Raw genomic sequence first — 19,076 nt, forward strand, 5'->3', positions numbered from 1 at the left:
TACATCAATCCAATAGACCATGAACGGATTCGCCTCTGGCCTCTGGGCACGTCGGAACCCGCGCCCCAAGACATTAGTCCTTTTTCTGCTTGACCCGATGCAATGGAGGGTCCCACTCTAGTATCTGCTTTCTATACCATAACTCCTCTTTTCCCTACTGAGATAGATTTCAGGAGTACCCTGGCCGATGAAGGAAGCTTTTTCTTTCCATAGCCGGCCAAAGTACGCATCTCATGTGCAAAGAGACGATCTTCCGGGTGAATCAAAAATGGATCTAGTGGGCTCTCAATTACAGACGGGGTCCATGTTGTCGGTAAGCACAACGGTGATATCACTGCTCCGTCCTCTTTTCGGATGATCAGCCACACTAGGACTGAGACACGGCCCAGACTCCCACGGGGGTGAGCGTGAAGAAAGGACACTACCATCAAAGAAAGACAGCTCTCAAATGGATTTGCGTCAATGGGGAAAACCCTGGTTTAAGAAGGGAAAGGCCCGGGTAGAAGAATGGGACCTATTCTGGGACATACAATGCATTACAGACGTATGATCTATGAAGGAAAATGAGGATGACAACAGTAGCTGGATAACTAAATCCTTTTTTAGCTTGCGGATCATCTCACTCAACCACTCACGGCTGGGGCCAAATCGAAGAACTGGCCCGCTTGCTTTGTTTGGAAATGGACTCGATATACCATCTAAATTCCCCGGTATCGTGTGGGGACAAACACATGGGGACTATTATCAGCCAGCCCTTTTTCTGTTGCTGCGCGTTGGAGGAAATCCCATCATATAGGAATATATTGTTTCGATTTGGTTTTGATTTACTGATTTCTAATCTCCAATTTCACTTCCGCGTGCACATTCCAGATAATTGTTGAGTATAGATCCAATTTTGTTGGATATCAATAGACCAAAATCATGGACTACATCGGCTAATCTAATTGCTCATCTGATGAACATGTCAGTCAGTTCTCCCTTCCATGCCCACAGCAGATGCTACGGGGTAATTGCCACCGGCCCGCGAATTGAGGATGCATCCCGTTCTTCTTTTCTTTTTAACTAATTCCTGTAACATATAGTCCTAATTTCCTTTCTCTGTTCAAACTATCTTTAACAAAATATCTCATGTTCAAACTATCTTTAACGATAAAACTAATCATAACAAAATAAGCGATAATTTCTACGTGAATTTTAATTACTGCTTGCCTATTAATTGCAGGGTTAAGCGGAAGCCCATGATCAGCCTGTCGGTCAAGATGAAAGACCTGCATCTGCATGGGTGAAGAGGTAGATCAAGATCTTGACGCTGTATGACGTCAACCAATCCATCGCAACCTTTGAAGTTGATTTTGTCGAGTGGCCTCTGCTTTGCCACGAAGAGATGCACTGGTTAGTTTTCTGTCTAACTACTTCGATCCTGCCTATGTACTCAAGCAGGCAGCCTGTGAGAGCTTCCTTTGCTGCCTCACGCCATGAAGCAATCTGCTGAGCTGCACCTGCACGGTTTGTTCTCCATATTCGGTTGTTTGTATTGTACTGTATCCACCACACAACCCTATTTTCTCAGATCCAGTGTATTTGCCGGAACAAGCAGTGCTTGTTTGGTTTCATTCACAAACGATATTTCATTGCGGTTTCAGAAAAGGGGGAGAAAACATTCTGCTCTACTTGCTCGGTTACAAGCTAATGGATTATGGATGCTCCTGGAGAGATGGAGCAAGCCAGGGGCGACCAGCCTCCGACTTGCCGGTTGCCGCCTCTGCCATGGCACGGCCCGGCGTCTGCGCGTGGTAGCACAACTATGCAAGGGTGGTCGCAGCTAGCCAAGGTATGGTGGGTGTGCCAAGGCATGGCTAGGTGGCCGCGTGAACACGGCAATTGGCGATGCACACCACCTGTTGGGCGAAATGTGTGGCCCGTGAGACATTGTTCGGATTTCACCTTTATATCTTTTCCTTTCTGTTTATCTTGAATTGATTCTGCTTCTTCTGCATTACGGTTGGTTTTGAACCCCAAGACGGAAGAAGATGGCCGTGGCCGAGGCATGGACTCATCAAGGTGAACGGCGACACCCACAGCTAAAAAGTACGTCGACAAGGCCACCAAGAAGGAGGTCAAGGACATCTTTCGGCCGCTATGACCGCACCCTCCTCGTCGCCGACCCCAGGCGCTGCGAGCCCAAGAAGTTTGGTGGGCGCGGAGGTACCAAAAATCGTGTCGTAATTGCTAGATCATGTATCAATTGGTGTTGCGTGTTCTGGTTCTATACCTAGCTACATCTTTACATATATGCTATGGGACTTTAGAATTTTAAGCCTAGTAGTCTCGTACGTTTTTGAATAATCTTACTATTACTAATTAGAGGTCTAAAAAGATGCACTGTTTACGAGACGCTTTAGAAAAAGAAAAAATCTAAAAAATCCCACAATAATCAGAAACATCTGTCCTTCTATTTTAAACCATGATCAACCATAGCCATTGGATTAACATCAGCTACCTAGCCTTCTATTCCCACATAGTTGATCCACTAGCAGATCCAACAAGGATCGATACACAACTTGGACACTTTTTTTTCCTTTTCTATTAAAATATGTAGAACCATACGCGGATACGCCCCTAAGCAACGGGCAACTAAAAAGTGTACTAGAGCTTACTAAAATATTGCTACCCCTACAATAATCACGCCTGAAACTCTTTATTTTTTTCCGGGTTTTCTCTATGCGAGCTTTGGTGACCAAATGTTACGTTCGGTACGGGGCTGATTAATGTGGTAAAAAGAGACTACTAATACTATGTGATAACGAAACTTGATTAATGGTGACGAGGTTTCATATCCGACTGTGTTGCAAAGACGAACATGCATGGAAATTCTACTGCACCAGTTTCTCTACTTCTGCCTCCTTTATCAATGAGTAAAATCCATCTCCGGTCCCTAAACTTGTCACGCTATGTCATCCCAGTCCCTAAAGTCTCAAAGTGACTATCCCAGTCCCTAATCTATGTTTGGGTCTCATCGAGGTCCAAACGGGCATAGGGCAGACTCGTTAGCTAACGTGGTACCGGACTCCACAATGACGTTAGCTCGACCTACTCTGAAATACGGCAGTTTCCTGCCCAAATCTGAGTGTCAAATAAACTTCCTACAAATAGAAGCATAAAACAATAAAATAAAATCTGAGTGTTAAATTAGCCTCTTTATCTCTAGCAACCGTAATACCCATCAATTGCTAGAAACAATTATGATAGAATGAAAAACGCGACAACAAAACCATAAATATAACAAGTGAAATTACTATGAATTGTAGTAATTATTTGATTTCTGCGAATGTATAAAGTGAAAATACACCGGTATTTCACACTCAAAGATTATATTAATTTCCTACCGATACATCAATATTTCACATAGGAACATCATCAAATCGACGGTAAGTAACCCGTTGAATGGTGATTTAAACCTATAAGGATTACAGAAGCACTGTTTGCACAATTTCAATCTTTTTTTTCTAAAGGGGCTATTGCAAAACTACCCTCATTTCGTCCTCTGATTGCATGTTTGGCCCCCTTTTTTTTACTTTGCATGTTTGCCCCTTTTTTTTTGAATCTAAAGCTTCCAGTTGCCCCTATTCTGTTAAGAGCCGGTGACGGTGTTAAATGGCAGTTGAAAAGACACATAAGCCCTTGTGGGACCCACTCGTCAGCATCAACAAAGAGTCAAAGACATCCACTCACCGGCGGAGGATGAGGCGGCGCTCTACGGCGCTCGTCGGCGTGGGACTGGGAGGCAGCTGGCCGCGCCCGGCGCCGCCGCGCGGGTGTACAACTGGATGCTGGAGGAGCGGGCCCCAGTGCGCAGCCTCGCCCACGCGCCCCTCAACGACGCCGTTGCCGCGTGGGACTGGCGCGGCCGCTGCGGCGATGACGGCGGTGGTGGCGTCGCCGCCCTTCTCTACGCTCACGGGCGACCTGAGCCACTGCTTCCGCATCGCGCACGGCCGCCAGCCCAGGTCCTTCACCACCGGCGCGCTAGCATTCAGCTGGGGTGCTGGCGGTCGAGCTCCGGACCTCCGGCGGCGTGCACTGGCAGTCGCGGAGCAAGCTGTTGGCGTCGAGCGGGAAGACCAAGGCGCTCGACGGGACAGCGCGCCACCTCCGCTCCTGCTAGCCGCCGTCGTGAGGAGGAGCGGGCCGGGCCCATGGCCGGCGCCACGGGCCTCGTCCCTGTCTTCACCCCGGTGGCGGCGAGGCAGGAAGAGGCGGAGAGGCGACGCTCGCCGGCGCGGGACGAGGGCGCGGGGGAGGAGAGAGGCGACGCTCGCAGGCTGCCACAGGATCCGCCCGTTCCTCCGCGCCGTCGGTGGCCACGGGCTCCGCCTGCTCCTCCGCACTACTGGCGGGCGGGCGCGGCCTCCCGACCCCCGCGCGACTCCGGCCGCCCAAGCAGCCCCACCCGCTCCCTTCGCCCCTCTGCCTTTCCCCCGCGCCTCAATCTTCTGCCACCTCCGCCGGTCCTCCCCCAACGAGAGAGCCAACAGAGCAGGGGTAGGAGAGACATTTCCTATCTAGATTTTCCATACTTCCTTTTCTTTATTCGCTGGAAGCTGCCTCGGTGGACGCCGTTGGAAATCAGGGGCAAACGGATGATTCACACATGAAAAACAGGGGCAAACATGCAAACCTTAAAAAGAAGGGGCAAACATACAGTTGTAGGTACAAACGAGGGCAGATATGCAATTTGCCCTTTTTTAAAGTATTGTGGCCTTAAGGATTGAAGCTATAACCTTCGGCTAACACACAAGCAGAACCTCAAATTTAGTTTCTATATTGAAAAGTTGACCAAGTAGCACATACTACTAGCATGTTAATCCAGGCAAAAACAAGTGACCTACTCCTGCAAACAATAAGTTCAGTAGTGCAACTGGGGACAGCCCTGCTCAGACTCAGTGGAGCTTCTCCACTTGGATCTCCACCTGCAGGGTGGAGCCGCGGACGGGCTCCCCCGGCAGCGACACGACGCCGGCGACGTCCACACGAACTCCCAGCTCAGCCTCGCCGCGAACCGTGCCGTCCCCGCCGGCCACCACGCACTGCACGGTGCCCGCGCCCTGCCGCAGCACTAGGAACACCACGCGACGCCCCACGCCGCGCACGCGCCCGCGCCCCGCGGCGCCTGTCGGCTCCAGCAACGCCAAGTCCGCCCACGCGTACCCCTCCTGCAGCCGTCGGACCTCTCCCATGGTGGCCGCCGTAGTCCTCCCCCTCGTGGTGCTCACGTCCGAAAGCCATGGGTGTCTGGGAGCATAGGAACAAAAGAAGAAGGCGACGGCCACACAGTTTGACGGCCGCCGAAGTCTGTTCAAAGAGGAACGAATGGATTCGGGAGGAAAAGATAGGGGATTGGTGGGGGGAAGAGGAGGGTGTGCGTGGGGGTCCCACATGACAGTCCAAGGTGGCATACCCGTTTGGACCTCGTTGAGACCCGAACTGAGTTTAGGGACCCAATCAGCTACTTTCAGAGTTCGGGGACCGGGATGACACAGCGTGACAAGTTTAGGGACCGGAGATGTATTTTACTCTTTATCAATCTTATCTGCTTGTCTTTTCACCTCAATTTTCGTCCAAAGGAAGCTAAAATATTACATTCAATGTATCATCATACCCCAAAAAACTAATTATTTCACGTTACAAAAACTAGCCAATGCACTGTCACGGGTTGATCGGCTGGTGTCATAAGAATGCGAATACTCTTGGCTAGTCTATCTAGTATGGTTATGCTTGTTACCTATAGGCTATAGCAAGGAGAGGACGAGGGCACTGCAGCCACCCATAGGACCCACGGCGCCGGACATGCGGCGCCATCCCCCTTCCTATCGCACCCCTCCAACGCCCGCAGAACCCCTCGTCACATCCCACTGCTCCCGGCTACGGGGCCCGTGCTCGGGACGCTGCGCCACAGGGCCGGGCTTTGCCTCCTCCCTCGGCTCCACCGGCGCCACCCCCCCCCCCCCACCTGCGCCAGAGCAACCGTCGTTTGGCACCCTCATCCCACTGCCCGTGGAGGCGCCCAGCTGTCCACACGCTGGTGAAGAGCAAGGTGCGAGCGCCGAGCGACGAAGAAGGCCGGTGCTCCGCGGGTCCTCCCGGCGCCTGGGCAGCTGCCTGGATAGTAACAGCAGCACTGTCTTCGGCGCACACCTACTGTCATAGATATGCTAGCTTGCCAAATGTCTGACACACGCTGCATGTGTTCGACAGAATGTCGACTAATAATATGTCCGTTTAGATCGCAGTGATCAAGCCTTTATTTGTCCAGTAAGTAGGCAGAACCGGTCCACTGATTACTTGAGCCACTCGCTATTCCTTTAGGCAAAAATTATTTCTAGGTATAATGGCCTTATATTTTGATCCAGTGATTTCAGTGGACAATGCTATGCTACTATTTTTAATATCCGTAGACTTAATATGCTTCACAAGGTACTGAAATTCAAACATGGAATAGGTAACAAAGGCTACCCTACTTGTACGACCTTTGTTAGCGTTTCTGGTACTTTAATTGTAAATTAGTAGTCGCTTGCATCTCGTTGTCCGTTGTGCAAGGCCAACTGAAGACTACGATTACATTGTATATTACCTTGCTAAATGAGCTTCCACCCTGAACTGTCAAACAACATTCTTTCAAAATAATAGGGAATTGCCTGAACAAAAAGATTGATTTTTTCCAAACATACAAACTAAAACTGAGTACTCCTAGCTAACACATGTAAACTATAAATCTTATTTGAGAGTTTTGCATTGTAATTTTTCTCATGTTCATAGTTGGCCATAATACTAGTGTGTTCAGGCAATATTGGTCACAGTACCAGCGTGCATTGGACAACATGAGCCATGTTGAAGTTAAAGAAAAGAAACAATAAATAAATCTCTATGCCTTCATAACATCACAAAGATACTAGTGGGACAATATGATAAGGAATCTGCCAGTACTGAATTTTCATTATTCCAAAGATACATGCACAAAGGCTGACTGTCCAGGCACAAACTATGACAACGAGTAAGCTACTTTTGCTTATACTCTCCCCCGAATCAGTTCTTCATACTTTCCTGTCTGTTAACCCTTTGATGCTAAAGCATCACTGATTCACTGTGATTTGAATCTTAAAGCTACAATGCTTTGTATTGTCCTTATGCAAAAATGAGTGGGCTAAGTATCACAAATTAAAATTTTTATTGCTATTTTACCTTATGATCTATACTTCCTACTATACTGTAACTTTCAGAGCATGCAAGCTGATCCCAAAGATATCAAACAACTGAGCAGAAGAAGACCACCTGATTGAGTGCCATCTATAGTTCTATACATGTAGCATGTTGCTTAGCATTTTGGTGCCATCATAGCATTGTGATAGTTAATCTTTATATTATCATGGATTGGTTCACTCTGGTACTTCACTTTGATAGACACATTTTCTTGCTAGGGGTCGGGCGAGATAGGCCAACAAGTGCACTTGAATGCTGGATCTAGGCAAATGCTTCCATACTAGGAACAATACTCTAATGAAACATCGAGTTGCTCCAGAACAATAACAATGCACAAGACGGAATTTTCTGACCCAAATCTTAAGCTGGCCATCAGATTTTAACTCAGGTGACAAATTTACCTTTTTATTATTACACAACATTGTCCTTTTGCAATATGATCATCCTACGTATGCAACAGCTAACTATATACTCAGAATAGGCTATGGAACCATTAAAACATGGGATTAATCTGTTTTTTTAATGAACCTGCAGGAGAGCTGCATGTTATATTGAAAAGTAGGAAACGCCCAGAGGGGCGAAGGTAAAATTTACAAGGCAGAACAAGAAAAACGGAGCTCCAACAGCTGCCAAGTGGGATTAATATGTTTGATCTTGCTAATATTGACATAGTGTACTGGTCAACTCCATTGAGGGTGCGGCAAAGCCGCGCTGTGTTTCTAGTATATACTTATTATCATTTGAATGGACAACACACAATCAGGAGCTAGCACAAGTGCACAACTATTAACTACTATGAATAGCTACGTCAGTGCACTAATTAGTTGGACGATCCTTCAAGTTCGTGCTAGTGCACCTTGTTTGAAATCTTTCTTCCCTTTTCCTGCTTCTCCTATGAGTGGGAAGACTGCTGTTGATGTATGCAGATGAGTCACAACTCTTCAGTCTCTCAATCTTTCTGCTTGTGTGCCGTGTTTGTATACTGAATTCTGGGTGAGCTTTTTTCTTTGGTCCTGGTTCTACTTTTTGTATGTAGCAGTGCTGTTTTTTCTGTGAGGAGATGGTGTGATGATCAAATTTTTTCCCTATTGGTTTTATTGGCCACCATGATGGTTCAAACTGTATTAGCTCTATCTGATCATTTCCTTCACAATCTAATTTTTTGAAACCGTTGAAGCCTTTATTTTATCTCTGCCGTGTTGTTTCAACGATGTTTCAACAATGCCGGTCCCAAGCCCGGATAAAGGAGGAGGGTTGTGTTAGGCGTGGCGAGCCAATGTAGAACCCAGCTACTCTTATGGAGATGAAACCCAAGAGAAAACCATTGGGGCGTAACCCTCTTAGCTGCGCGCCATATCGCAACCCGGGTATGGTGTTAAATGAGCAAGGGCCGGGCCGTCACCCCCTTGGTGCCGCGCCGTATCGTGATCTGGACGCGGTGTTAAGTGGGCAAGGATCGGGTCGTCGCTTCCTCAGTGGCGCGCTACATCGTCTCCTGGGTGTAGTGCTAAATGAGCAAGGGTCTTCGCACCTGACTCGGCTAGTGCGAGGGGTAAGGAAGCTAGTCGTGCCAACTAGGATCCATCTAGGTAGCTGGAATGTAGGGTCCCTCACAGGTACATTAAGAGGGTTAGTTGACACAGCGATTAGGAGACGTGTAAATATCCTATGCGTCCAGGAGACGAAATGGAAGGGTCAGAAAGCGAAGGAGGTGGAGAACACAGGCTTCAAGCTTTGGTACACAGGAACAGTTGCAAACAAAAATGGAGTGGGCATCTTGATTGACAAGAGTCTGAAAAATGGAGTGGTGGACGTCAAGAGGCTGGGGGGTAGGATCATCCTAGTCAAGCTTGTTGTTGGTGACTTAGTCTTCAACGTTATAAGTGCGTATGCTCCCCAGGTAGGCCATGATGAGAGTACAAAGAGGCAGTTTTGGGATGACCTAGATAGCTTGGTTAGAGCGGTACCCACCAGTGAGAAGCTTTTCATAGAAGGAGATCTCAATGGCCATGTAGGGTTGTCTAATGCAAGTTACGAGGTGGCACATGGAGGGTTTGGGTATGGTAGTAGGAATCAGGAGGGAGAGGAAGTCTTAGACTTTGCTATAGCTTACAATCTGATGGTAGCCAACAACTTCTTTAGGGAGGTGACCTTCTGTAGTGGCCATCACGCTTGTCAGATTGACTTCATTCTCAAAAGAAGAGAGGATAAGAGGACATGCTTGGATTGTAAGGTAATATCGGGAGAGTGTGTTGTCTCTCAACACAAGCTCGTGTGGCTGATTTCCGCTTTCGTCTACGTACCAGATGGGATGAACAAGTCAAAGCCGTGAGAACGAAGTGGTGGAAACTAAAAGAGGCGGCGTCGGAAGACTTTAAGAGAAGGGTTATCACGGAGGGCTCTTGGGAAGAAGGGGAAGATGCAAACAACACGTGGAAGAAGATGGCAACTTGCATTAGGAAGGTGGCTGCGGAAGTGCTTGGTGTTACCAAAGGGAGCAAAGGTGCAACTAAAGAGACTTGGTGGTGGAGCGAGGATGTACAAAAGGCCCTTAAGGAGAAGAAAGAGCGATACAAATGTGTGTTCTATGATAGGAGTACAGATAACATAGAGAGGTACAAGGTGGCAAAGAAGTTTGCAAAGCGAGTAGTGAGTGAGGCAAAGGGCAGAGCATATGATGACCTTTACCAAAGGCTGAGTACAAAGGAAGGAGAGAAGGACGTTTACAAGATGGCTAGGGTTCGTGATAGGAAGATAATGGACCTCAATCAAGTCAAGTGTATTAAGGATGCAAGGGATCAACTCTTGGTTACGGAGGAGGACATCAAACTAAGGTGGCGTGAGTACTTTGATAACATGTTCAATGGGGAGAGTGAGAGCACGTCCATTGAGTTGGACGACTCCTTTGATGATGGCAATAGACACTTTGTGCGTAGGATTCAAGAGTTTGAGGTTAGAGAAGCCATAAAAAGGATGAAAGGGGGCAAGGCACTGGGCCCTGGTGCGGTCCCAATTGAGGTGTGGAGATGCCTAGGAGATATAGCTATTGTTTGGCTAACAAAGCTTTTTAACCAGATTGTGCGATCGAACAAGATTCCCAAAGAGTGAAGGAGAAGTATATTAGTACCAATCGTCAAGAACAAGGGAGATATCAAAAGCTGCACTAACTACAGAGGGATTAAGCTGATGAGCCATATGATGAAGCTATGGGAGAGAGTTATAGAGCATCGTTTGAGAAGATTGATGTGTATTACCATGAACCAATTTGGGTTCATGCCAGGGAGATCAACCATAGAAGCAATTTTTCTTTTAAGACAAGTTATGGAGCGGCATAGGGAGCTAAAGAAAGACCTACACATGGTTTTCATAGACTTAGAGAAGGCTTATGATAAGATACCAAGGAAGGTTATGCGGTGGGCTTTGGAAAATCATAAAGTCCTAACAAAGTATGTGGCCTTCATTAAGGACATTGAAAGTGAACCGGACGCCTAAGAGGGGGGGAAAATCATAAAGTCCTAACCGTTCGTCGTGTAGAGTTGCTTTGCCTGCTGTCTTGAATATCTCTCATTCCTTGTCATCCATCGTGTAGCGATGGACCGTCCGTCGTGTGTAACTTAGCCGCTCCTTCCTTCCTTCGCGTTCTCGGCCGCTGTAGTCCGTTGTGTAGTGACGAACCGTCCGGCGTTGCACGCTGGACCGTCCGTCTTTTGTAGACTTTGTCGCCGGGCTGTTGTCGGATGCCATGCAGCCGCAGGTCCGTGGACGCCAGACCGTCCACCGTTACACGGCGGACCGTCCGTCGTGTGAAAGTTGATTCTGCAGCTTTGTCCTCTCACCGTATTTCTTTGCCGTGACTTGGGTCTTTGCTTAGTCTTCACTTGTACCTCTTCTATAGCCTTTTGATGCCTTCAATGAGGTGTTTTACACACCAAGCCATCATCTTCATCCCTGGGACTTAATCACATACAACATGACACAATCTTAGTCCCATTGGTTAATGTTGTCATCAAACCCCAAAACCTTTAAGGTATAATGGGTAGGGGTCCATTTTCCTTACAGACATGTACAACAATGTTGTGACTAGTATTCGAAGAAATGACTGGTGACACAAGTGACTTCCTAATCAACATAGGACTACATCAAGGATCAGCTTTGAGCCCTTACCTTTTTGCCTTGGTGATGGATGAGGTCACAAGGGATATACAAGGAGATATCCCATGGTGCATGTTGTTTGCTGATGATGTAGTACTAGTGGATGAAAGCCAAGCAAGAGTAAATAGGAAACTAGAGTTGTGGCAGCAGACTCTAGAGTCGAAAGGTTTTAGAATTAGTAGGACTAAAACTGAATATATGAGATGTGACTTCGTTACTGCTAGACAAGAGGAAGGAGATGTGAGTTTGGAAAGTTAGGTAGTGCCCAAGAAGGATACTTTTTGATACTTGGGATCGATGCTACAAAAAGATGGGGATGTCGATGAAGATGTGAGCCATAGAATCAAAGCAGGATGGATGAAATGGCGTCAAGCATCTGGTGTTCTATGTGACAGGAGGGTACCACAAAAGCTAAAAGGCAAGTTCTATAGGACGGCTATTAGACCTGCGATGTTGTACTGTGCAGAGTGTTGGCTCACTAAAAGAAGACATATTCAACAACTAATTGTTGCGGAGATGCGTATGTTGCGTTGGATTTGTGGGCATACCTGTTTCTAAAGAATCCAACCCGTGCGAGAGCCTAGATCGACGGTCTAGTGCAAGCCAAACATAAAACATACAAGTTAAAATAATCTCCAGCATTGTGGAGGGCGAGAGTGCCACTAGTACACAAACGCACTACAGAGGCGGTCCCAGAGGCCACAGCAGAGGCGGTGGAAAGATCCGCTGCTGCGCTAGTGTTGCTACTAACCCGAAGCTAGCAGCAGCAGTGATTCGAACCACCTCTGCTATGTACTTAGCAGAGGCGGTGGACTCTGTGCACCGTCTCTGCTATTTGGTCTAGCAGAGGCGGTGGGTTGTACCCACCGCCTCTGCTAACTCTGTAGCAGAGGCAGTGTAATGAATTTTCCACCGCCTCTGCTAATGTTTGAATATTGGCGCAACATTTGAATGTCCTGCTCTGTTTATGTTTCCCGCCATTTTAAAAGCATTTGGTTCCCGCTATTTGTGATAGCATTTGCCATTTGATTTGAAATGCAGATATTTAGTATTTTCGAAACACATCAACAAAATGGGATCACCGGTATTGTAGCACACCTCGAATATATAATTGAAATGCATTTTCATTGCTTTTTCTCTAACACATGCGATAATAAAGCTGTGACAAAGTTAACACACATTTGTTATCCTATATACATCCAGCTTCACCAGATATACATATATATATTTTCACATATATACAAACATACAATATATGCACAGAAGGCTGCACAGAAATAATTAATACTAGTTCATTAAAATGAATGGTGCTCCCAGTCGATAAGCCGTTTGAATTTGTCGTCGCGTGTTAGGTATGACTCTGGATCAAAGAACCGACCTTGCCGGTTGCATACTTCGTGCATTGTGAAACGGCAGAGGTCGGCCACAACGTTCATAAGATGCCTTTCAGTTAGGGGCCAACAATACATAGGGATTTTAGGGATCTAATAATTGATAAAGCAAACATTATTAGTGATTTATACATATACGGAAACGTTGTGTATTGCATTATTAATTGAGATGTTTCATGGAGCACTTACGTCTTCAGGGTTCGTTCTATACCTGACTCGCAAATATTTGCAAGCGTAGTATCCACAGTATCCAGACCCTTTAGGTTGCCAGTGGACCTATCACTACTGGAAACCGTTTTTCCCTGTCGGTGAAACAATTTCCTTGACGGTTTTTCAAAAACTGACAGGGAAAATATATTATCCCTGTCGGTCCAAGCACTAACCGACAGGAAAATATATATATACTAGCAAGTAAATAAGTATTTTCCTTGTCGGTTTTCAGGAAACCGACGGAAAAAACATAATACCTACAGGAAATAGGTATTTTCCGTGTCGGTTTCAGGATACCGACGCGAAAAAAACAGAACACCGACAGAGAAATTAAGTATTTTCCTTGTCAGTTTCACGACATCGACAGAAAAATAAGAACGCCAACAGGGAAATATGTATTTTCCTTGTCGGTGTTTACAATTACCTTGTCGGTGTTACGTGCACCCACAAAGAAATTATGGCAGCCATAGTGAAATAACAGAGTGAAATTTAGCCGCGACACATTTTTTGTTCATCCGCATCGGAAAAAATAAAACCCCACCAAAACGCTGCCGCCCAAAAATACAAAATTTGTACAAAGTTTATTTTGTACAATATTTATCTTTACTAAATTTATTTATACAGTAAATCATCAATAGTGCAATTAAATTCATAAAAATATTGTATTGTTGACCAAAATTTGCAAATAAGTTATCTAGTTCAATAAATATGCTATACTAAGGTAATCTCAAGCCTCCACATGAAAAGTATAAATTCAACTATGGATCATGTTGAACCTTGGATGATTCTACCGACTTAATAAGTGACCCACGTTATGAGTGGAAGCCATATGAAAGAAACACCGGCAACATATGAAGTTTCTTGTCCAAACTTTTTTAGGGATGCTATATAGACATATGTTACCCCTCCACCAAATATATTTATTTTTCGAGGCTAATTGTGTATTATTAATTTCTTTTTGCAGTAAATTATTATTAATTTCTTTTGTAGTAAATTATTAAAAATACAATTAAATTAATAAAATATTATAATATTGACAAAAAATGCAAATAAGTTATCTAGTTCAATAAATATGCTATACTAAGGTAATATCAAGCCTCCACAAGAAAAGGATAAAGTGAACTATGTATCGCGTTGAAACTTAGACGATGAGGCTAACTTCACAAGTGATCCACGTGGCGAGTGGAAGCCATATGAAAGAAACACCGGCAACATATGGACTTTCTTGTCCAAACTTTTTGGGATGGTATATGGACATATGTTACCCCTCCACCAAATATATTTATTTTCCGAGACTATTTGTGTATTATTAATTTCTTTTTTAGTAAATCATAAAAAATACAATTAAATTCATAAAATATTGTAGTGTCGACAAAAAATGCAAATAAGTTCTCTAGTTCAATAAATATGCTATACTAAGATAATAGCAAGCCCCCACATGAAAAGGATAAAGTGAACTATGTATCACATTGAAACTTAGACGATGAGGCTAACTTCACAAGTGACCCACGTGGTGAGTGGAAGGCATATGAAAGAAACACCGGCAATATGTGGATTTTCTTGTCCAAACTTTTTTGGGGATGCTATATGGACATATGTTACCCCTTCACCAAATATATTTATTTTCTAAGGCTATTTGTGTATTATTAATTTCTTTTTGTAGTAAATCATCAAAAATGCAATTAAATTCATAAAATATTGTAGTGTGACCAAAAAATGCAAATAAGTTATCTAGTTCAATAAATATGCAATACTAAGGTAATCTCAAGCCCCCACATAAAAAAGATAAAGTGAACTATGGATCACGTTGAAACTTAGACGATGAGGCTAACTTTACAAGTGATCCACGTGGCGAGTGGAAGCCATATGAAAAAAACACCGACAACTTGTGGATTTTTATGTCCAAACTTTTTTGAGGATGCCACATGGACATATTTTACCCCTCCACCAAATATCTTGATTTCCTAAGGCTATTTGGTTATTATTAATTTCTTTTTGCAGTAAATCAACAAAATGCAATTAAATTCATAAATATTGTAGTGTTGACCAAAAAATGCAAATAAATTACCTAGTTCAATAAACATGCTATACGAAGCGAACCTCAAACCCCCACATGAAGAGGATGAAGTGAACTATGGATCTTGTTGAAAATATTGAAGTGAACTAGGGATGGCAAAAGTGACTTCGCGTGTAACACACACGACGAGTTGAAGGAAACACCGGCAACATGTAGCGTTTCTTGTCCAAACTTTTTTGAGGATGCTACGTGGACATATGTTGCCCCTCCGCCAAATATCTTGATTTTCTGAGGCTATTTGTGTATTGTTAATTTATTTCTGCACTAAATTATAAAAATTCAATTAAATTCATAAAATATTCGGTGTCCACCGCTGCTGCTAATGGAGTGGGTCCGGCCACCCTCACTTACCAGCAGCGGTGAATTTTTCCAACCGTTGCTGCTAAGTGCCTTATACTTATTATATTTATTCTATAATACATTTCTCCAACCTGCAACAAGAATACATTTCTTCTATATTTAATTCTTCTATTTACTCCTTTACTTCTGTTTATTTCTTTTATATTTAGTTCTTCTATTTACCCCTCTACTTTTATATATTCTTGCAATATCATACCTTAAACAACAAGAACACATTTGACATGCACTCATGTTATAGTCATCTCAATGTGAGCTGAACACAACAAGAAATAATAAAACATAAAAACTGAAATAATGATACATAAAAGCTAACAGCTTACATCTCAGCAAGCATTTTCTCCACAATGATAAAAAAAATGTCAACGTACACACAATTTATCCACTAACTTGATGGATTTGCAACCGTCTTTGTAGAACTTGCAGGTGGTGTACACCTCAGCAAGTATTTTCTCTGCCGGTGGGTAGGACTCATATTAGCTGAGATGTACACCACCTGCAAGTTCTATAAAGGAGGGTAGGGTAGCTGCAAGGCAACTGGTTATGGAATAAATCCATTAGGATTTTTCCACAACCTGGAACTCCCACCGGAATAGTTGCATCCGGCGAGAGATTAGGATTTTTCCACAACTTGGAGTTTGCATTACATGCAACCTATCCCAATAAGCAGAAAGGCAAGGAAGGAGGAGAAGAATATGTGAGACATTGTTTCTACTGATGTAGCTTGGCAAGAGGTGGGGGGCACTGGAGGGTATTTATAGGCCCAAGAGGAGCAAAAAAACCAAAACAACTTTCGGTGGAGGGTCACAAGAACACTGTTTAAAAACTGAAATCGATGTTGAAAAAAATATGGGACACTATCAGAATCGGTGAACGTAATCCACCGCTGCTGCTAACATATAGCAGCAGCGGTGGATAAATTGTCCACCGCTGCTGATAAGTGGAGTGGGGCGGGCCGCCCACAGTTATAGCAGCAGTGGTGGACTTTCCAACCGCTGCTGCTAAGTCACTTAGCAGCCGCGGTGGATAGCGTCAACTGCTGCTGCTAACTTATTTATAATTTATAATTTACTTATTCATATTTTCTTGTTTTATATAATCTTTTATTTACTTCTTTTATACATAATTATCTTATATTTACTTGTTATATCCCTTATTTTATATTTACTCCTTTTCATATTTTCTTGTTTTATATTGTCTTTTATTTACTTCTTTTATACATAATTATCTTATATTGACTTGTTATATCCTTTTTTTTATATTTACTCCTTTAATATTTACTTGTTTTTGAACAACAGAAGACAAATTTTGATCAAACTCAAAATATTTGACGTGCAAAGGTTACAATGTGAAATTAAATAACAGTAGTGCATTAGGCGGTTACAAATCTTGGCTCTCCATCGAGCCGTGACCATGGTTTAACATCCTTTATGCTTGCTTCTACAATCTTGATCTTGGTTGGTAGATCTGTGGAGACCTGCATGTCATCATAGTCATTGAAGGCCTCCACATCGTTCACACCATGAACCCCGATAATAGTCTGTTTGTCCGAGGCAACTATGTGCTTCTCGTTCTTCTGGCTTGGGTCGAGGACATATACAACCTGTGCAACTCATTTGGTGAGTACCCAAGGGTCATCTTTGTAGCCAACTTTGGCCAGGTCAACAATCGTCAGGCCGTAGTTGTCCACCTCTACACCTTGTGGGTGTTTGACCCATTGGCACCTAAACACAGGAATCTGTATGGTCCTTCCATAGTCAAGCTCCCATATGTCCTCTATAAGGCCAAAATATGACCTTGTTTCCCGTTGTGTCATCGTCTATCCAAACTCCACTGTTTTGGCAGACACTTTTCTTATCCTTGGCAGATGTGTAGAATGTATACCCATTAATATCATATGCCTGCCAGGTCCTGACCTGTGCAAAAGGACCCAAAGCCAGCCGTTTCAATGTGACTCCCTCAACAGTTGTTCCCTCCTCTATGTTTTGGTCCATGAGCCAGGTGGTGAATCGTTGTTTGTGCTCCTTCATGACCCAAGCCTCTGATCGGCTGTTGCTTTCTGCGCGAACAATATTAAGGGGCTGCTCGATGAACGGAGACATAATCTCCAACTGGTGTAGGACACTGAAATGAGCACTTGCCACTTTATGGTATGCCCTATCAACAAATGTTTTCCTCCCCCTCGTTCCTTTCCCTTCTAACTTCCCCGTGTGATGAGATGTAATCACGCCAATACCTTTCTTGTCCACCAAGTAATCCTGATAGCATTCTACAATCTCTTTGGTGCAGTAGGCCTCTATCATGAACCCCTCAGGACAAGCACAATTGAGAACATAGCGGTTTAGAGTCGCCATGAAACGCTCGTATGCTCACATTTCATGTAAGTAGGTATGACCAAGTGCACGGATCTGGTCGACCATATGTACCATGAGGTGTCGCATTATGTTGAAAAGTGATGGAGGAAAACGCATCTCTAGCTAGGCCATAGTCTCCGTGCAGAACTATTGCAGTGAATCCAATTCATCTAAACGAATTTCCTTTTGCGAGATTTTGCTGAAGAAGTAGACCATCTGAGTTATTACCATACGCACAAATGCAGGCATGGCAACCCTTATAGCAACCGCGAGGAATACCGTTAGCATCATGTGGCAATCGTGAGCGTTGTATCCGCTTAGCGATAAATCTTTCATGGATACTAGCTTCTTTATTTTAGATGACAGCCCGGTTGGCACTTTTAGACGACGTAGACATAGGCAAAGTTCCCTTTTCTCTCCTAATGTCAGGTTGTAGCTAGCGGCTGGCAGCATAATTTTCCCATTCGCATGTTCCACGAGGTGGAGGTCACTTCTTATTCCCATGTTTACCAGGTCCCAACGTGACCTCAAGCCATCCTTTGTCTTGCCTTTTACATCCATCAACAATAGATAGTGCTATCGAACACGTTCTTCTTTATGTGCATAGCATCGACGGCATGTGGAACCTCCAAGTCCTTCCAGTATGGCAAATACTTAAAGAACATTGACATCTTCTTGAAAGGCACGCCCTCTATAGGGGCTTTAATTATCTTGATCTTCTTGCCATAGCTGACGTTAATCTTCCTTACCATATCAAAAACATATTTGTTGTTGTGTCTTCTTATTGGTATTGAACCTGACTCTGCCTTACCATCAAAGAGGGCGTAGAACACCTTCCTGCGGTATTTGTGCCTTTCAACAAGGAACCGGCGGTACTTCAGATACACAAATTTTTTTTGAACCATCCAGGTACACAAACATCGTGCCATCCAGCCATACTAAACATCCCGTCTTTCCTTTGAATCCGCTCTTCATGCCACCAACACATCAGCTTTCCTTCTCGAGGGTTTGCAAACATACGCCTTAAGCGGTCGATTGGATTGAGGTACCACATAACCAATTTGGGGAATTTCCTCTTGTTCTCGTCTATGCCTAAGCATGTATCTTCTTCGGAAGGTTCAGGCACACCCTTTTTCTTCCTCTTCTTCCTTTTGGAGGATGCTTGATCGTCGTCCTTGTAAATGTCATTCTGCTTGTAACGACTAGTGCCACATGTTGGACATTTCTCTAGTTTCCCAAATGTTTCCCCTCGATATAGTATCCTGTAGTTCGGGCAGG

General features: G+C 44.3%; 1 long non-coding RNA gene and 1 other non-coding gene across 2 annotated transcripts; both read left to right on the forward strand.

Moving 5' to 3' along the window:
* Positions 1–2,099: 2,099 nt before the first annotated feature.
* On the forward strand, positions 2,100–8,037 carry LOC120694330. The gene is made up of 3 exons (XR_005683440.1): positions 2,100–2,205; positions 7,476–7,645; positions 7,792–8,037. It is a non-coding gene; the product is annotated as an uncharacterized LOC120694330 (long non-coding RNA).
* A 278-nt stretch (positions 8,038–8,315) lies between these two features.
* LOC120694332 lies at positions 8,316–8,401 on the forward strand. The gene has a single exon (XR_005683442.1). It is a non-coding gene; the product is annotated as a small nucleolar RNA Z102/R77 (small nucleolar RNA).
* The last annotated feature ends 10,675 nt before the right edge of the window (positions 8,402–19,076 follow it).

This window comes from Panicum virgatum, unplaced genomic scaffold, assembly GCF_016808335.1.
Source record: "Panicum virgatum strain AP13 unplaced genomic scaffold, P.virgatum_v5 scaffold_5040, whole genome shotgun sequence".
In the NCBI taxonomy this organism is placed as follows: Eukaryota; Viridiplantae; Streptophyta; class Magnoliopsida; order Poales; family Poaceae; genus Panicum; species Panicum virgatum.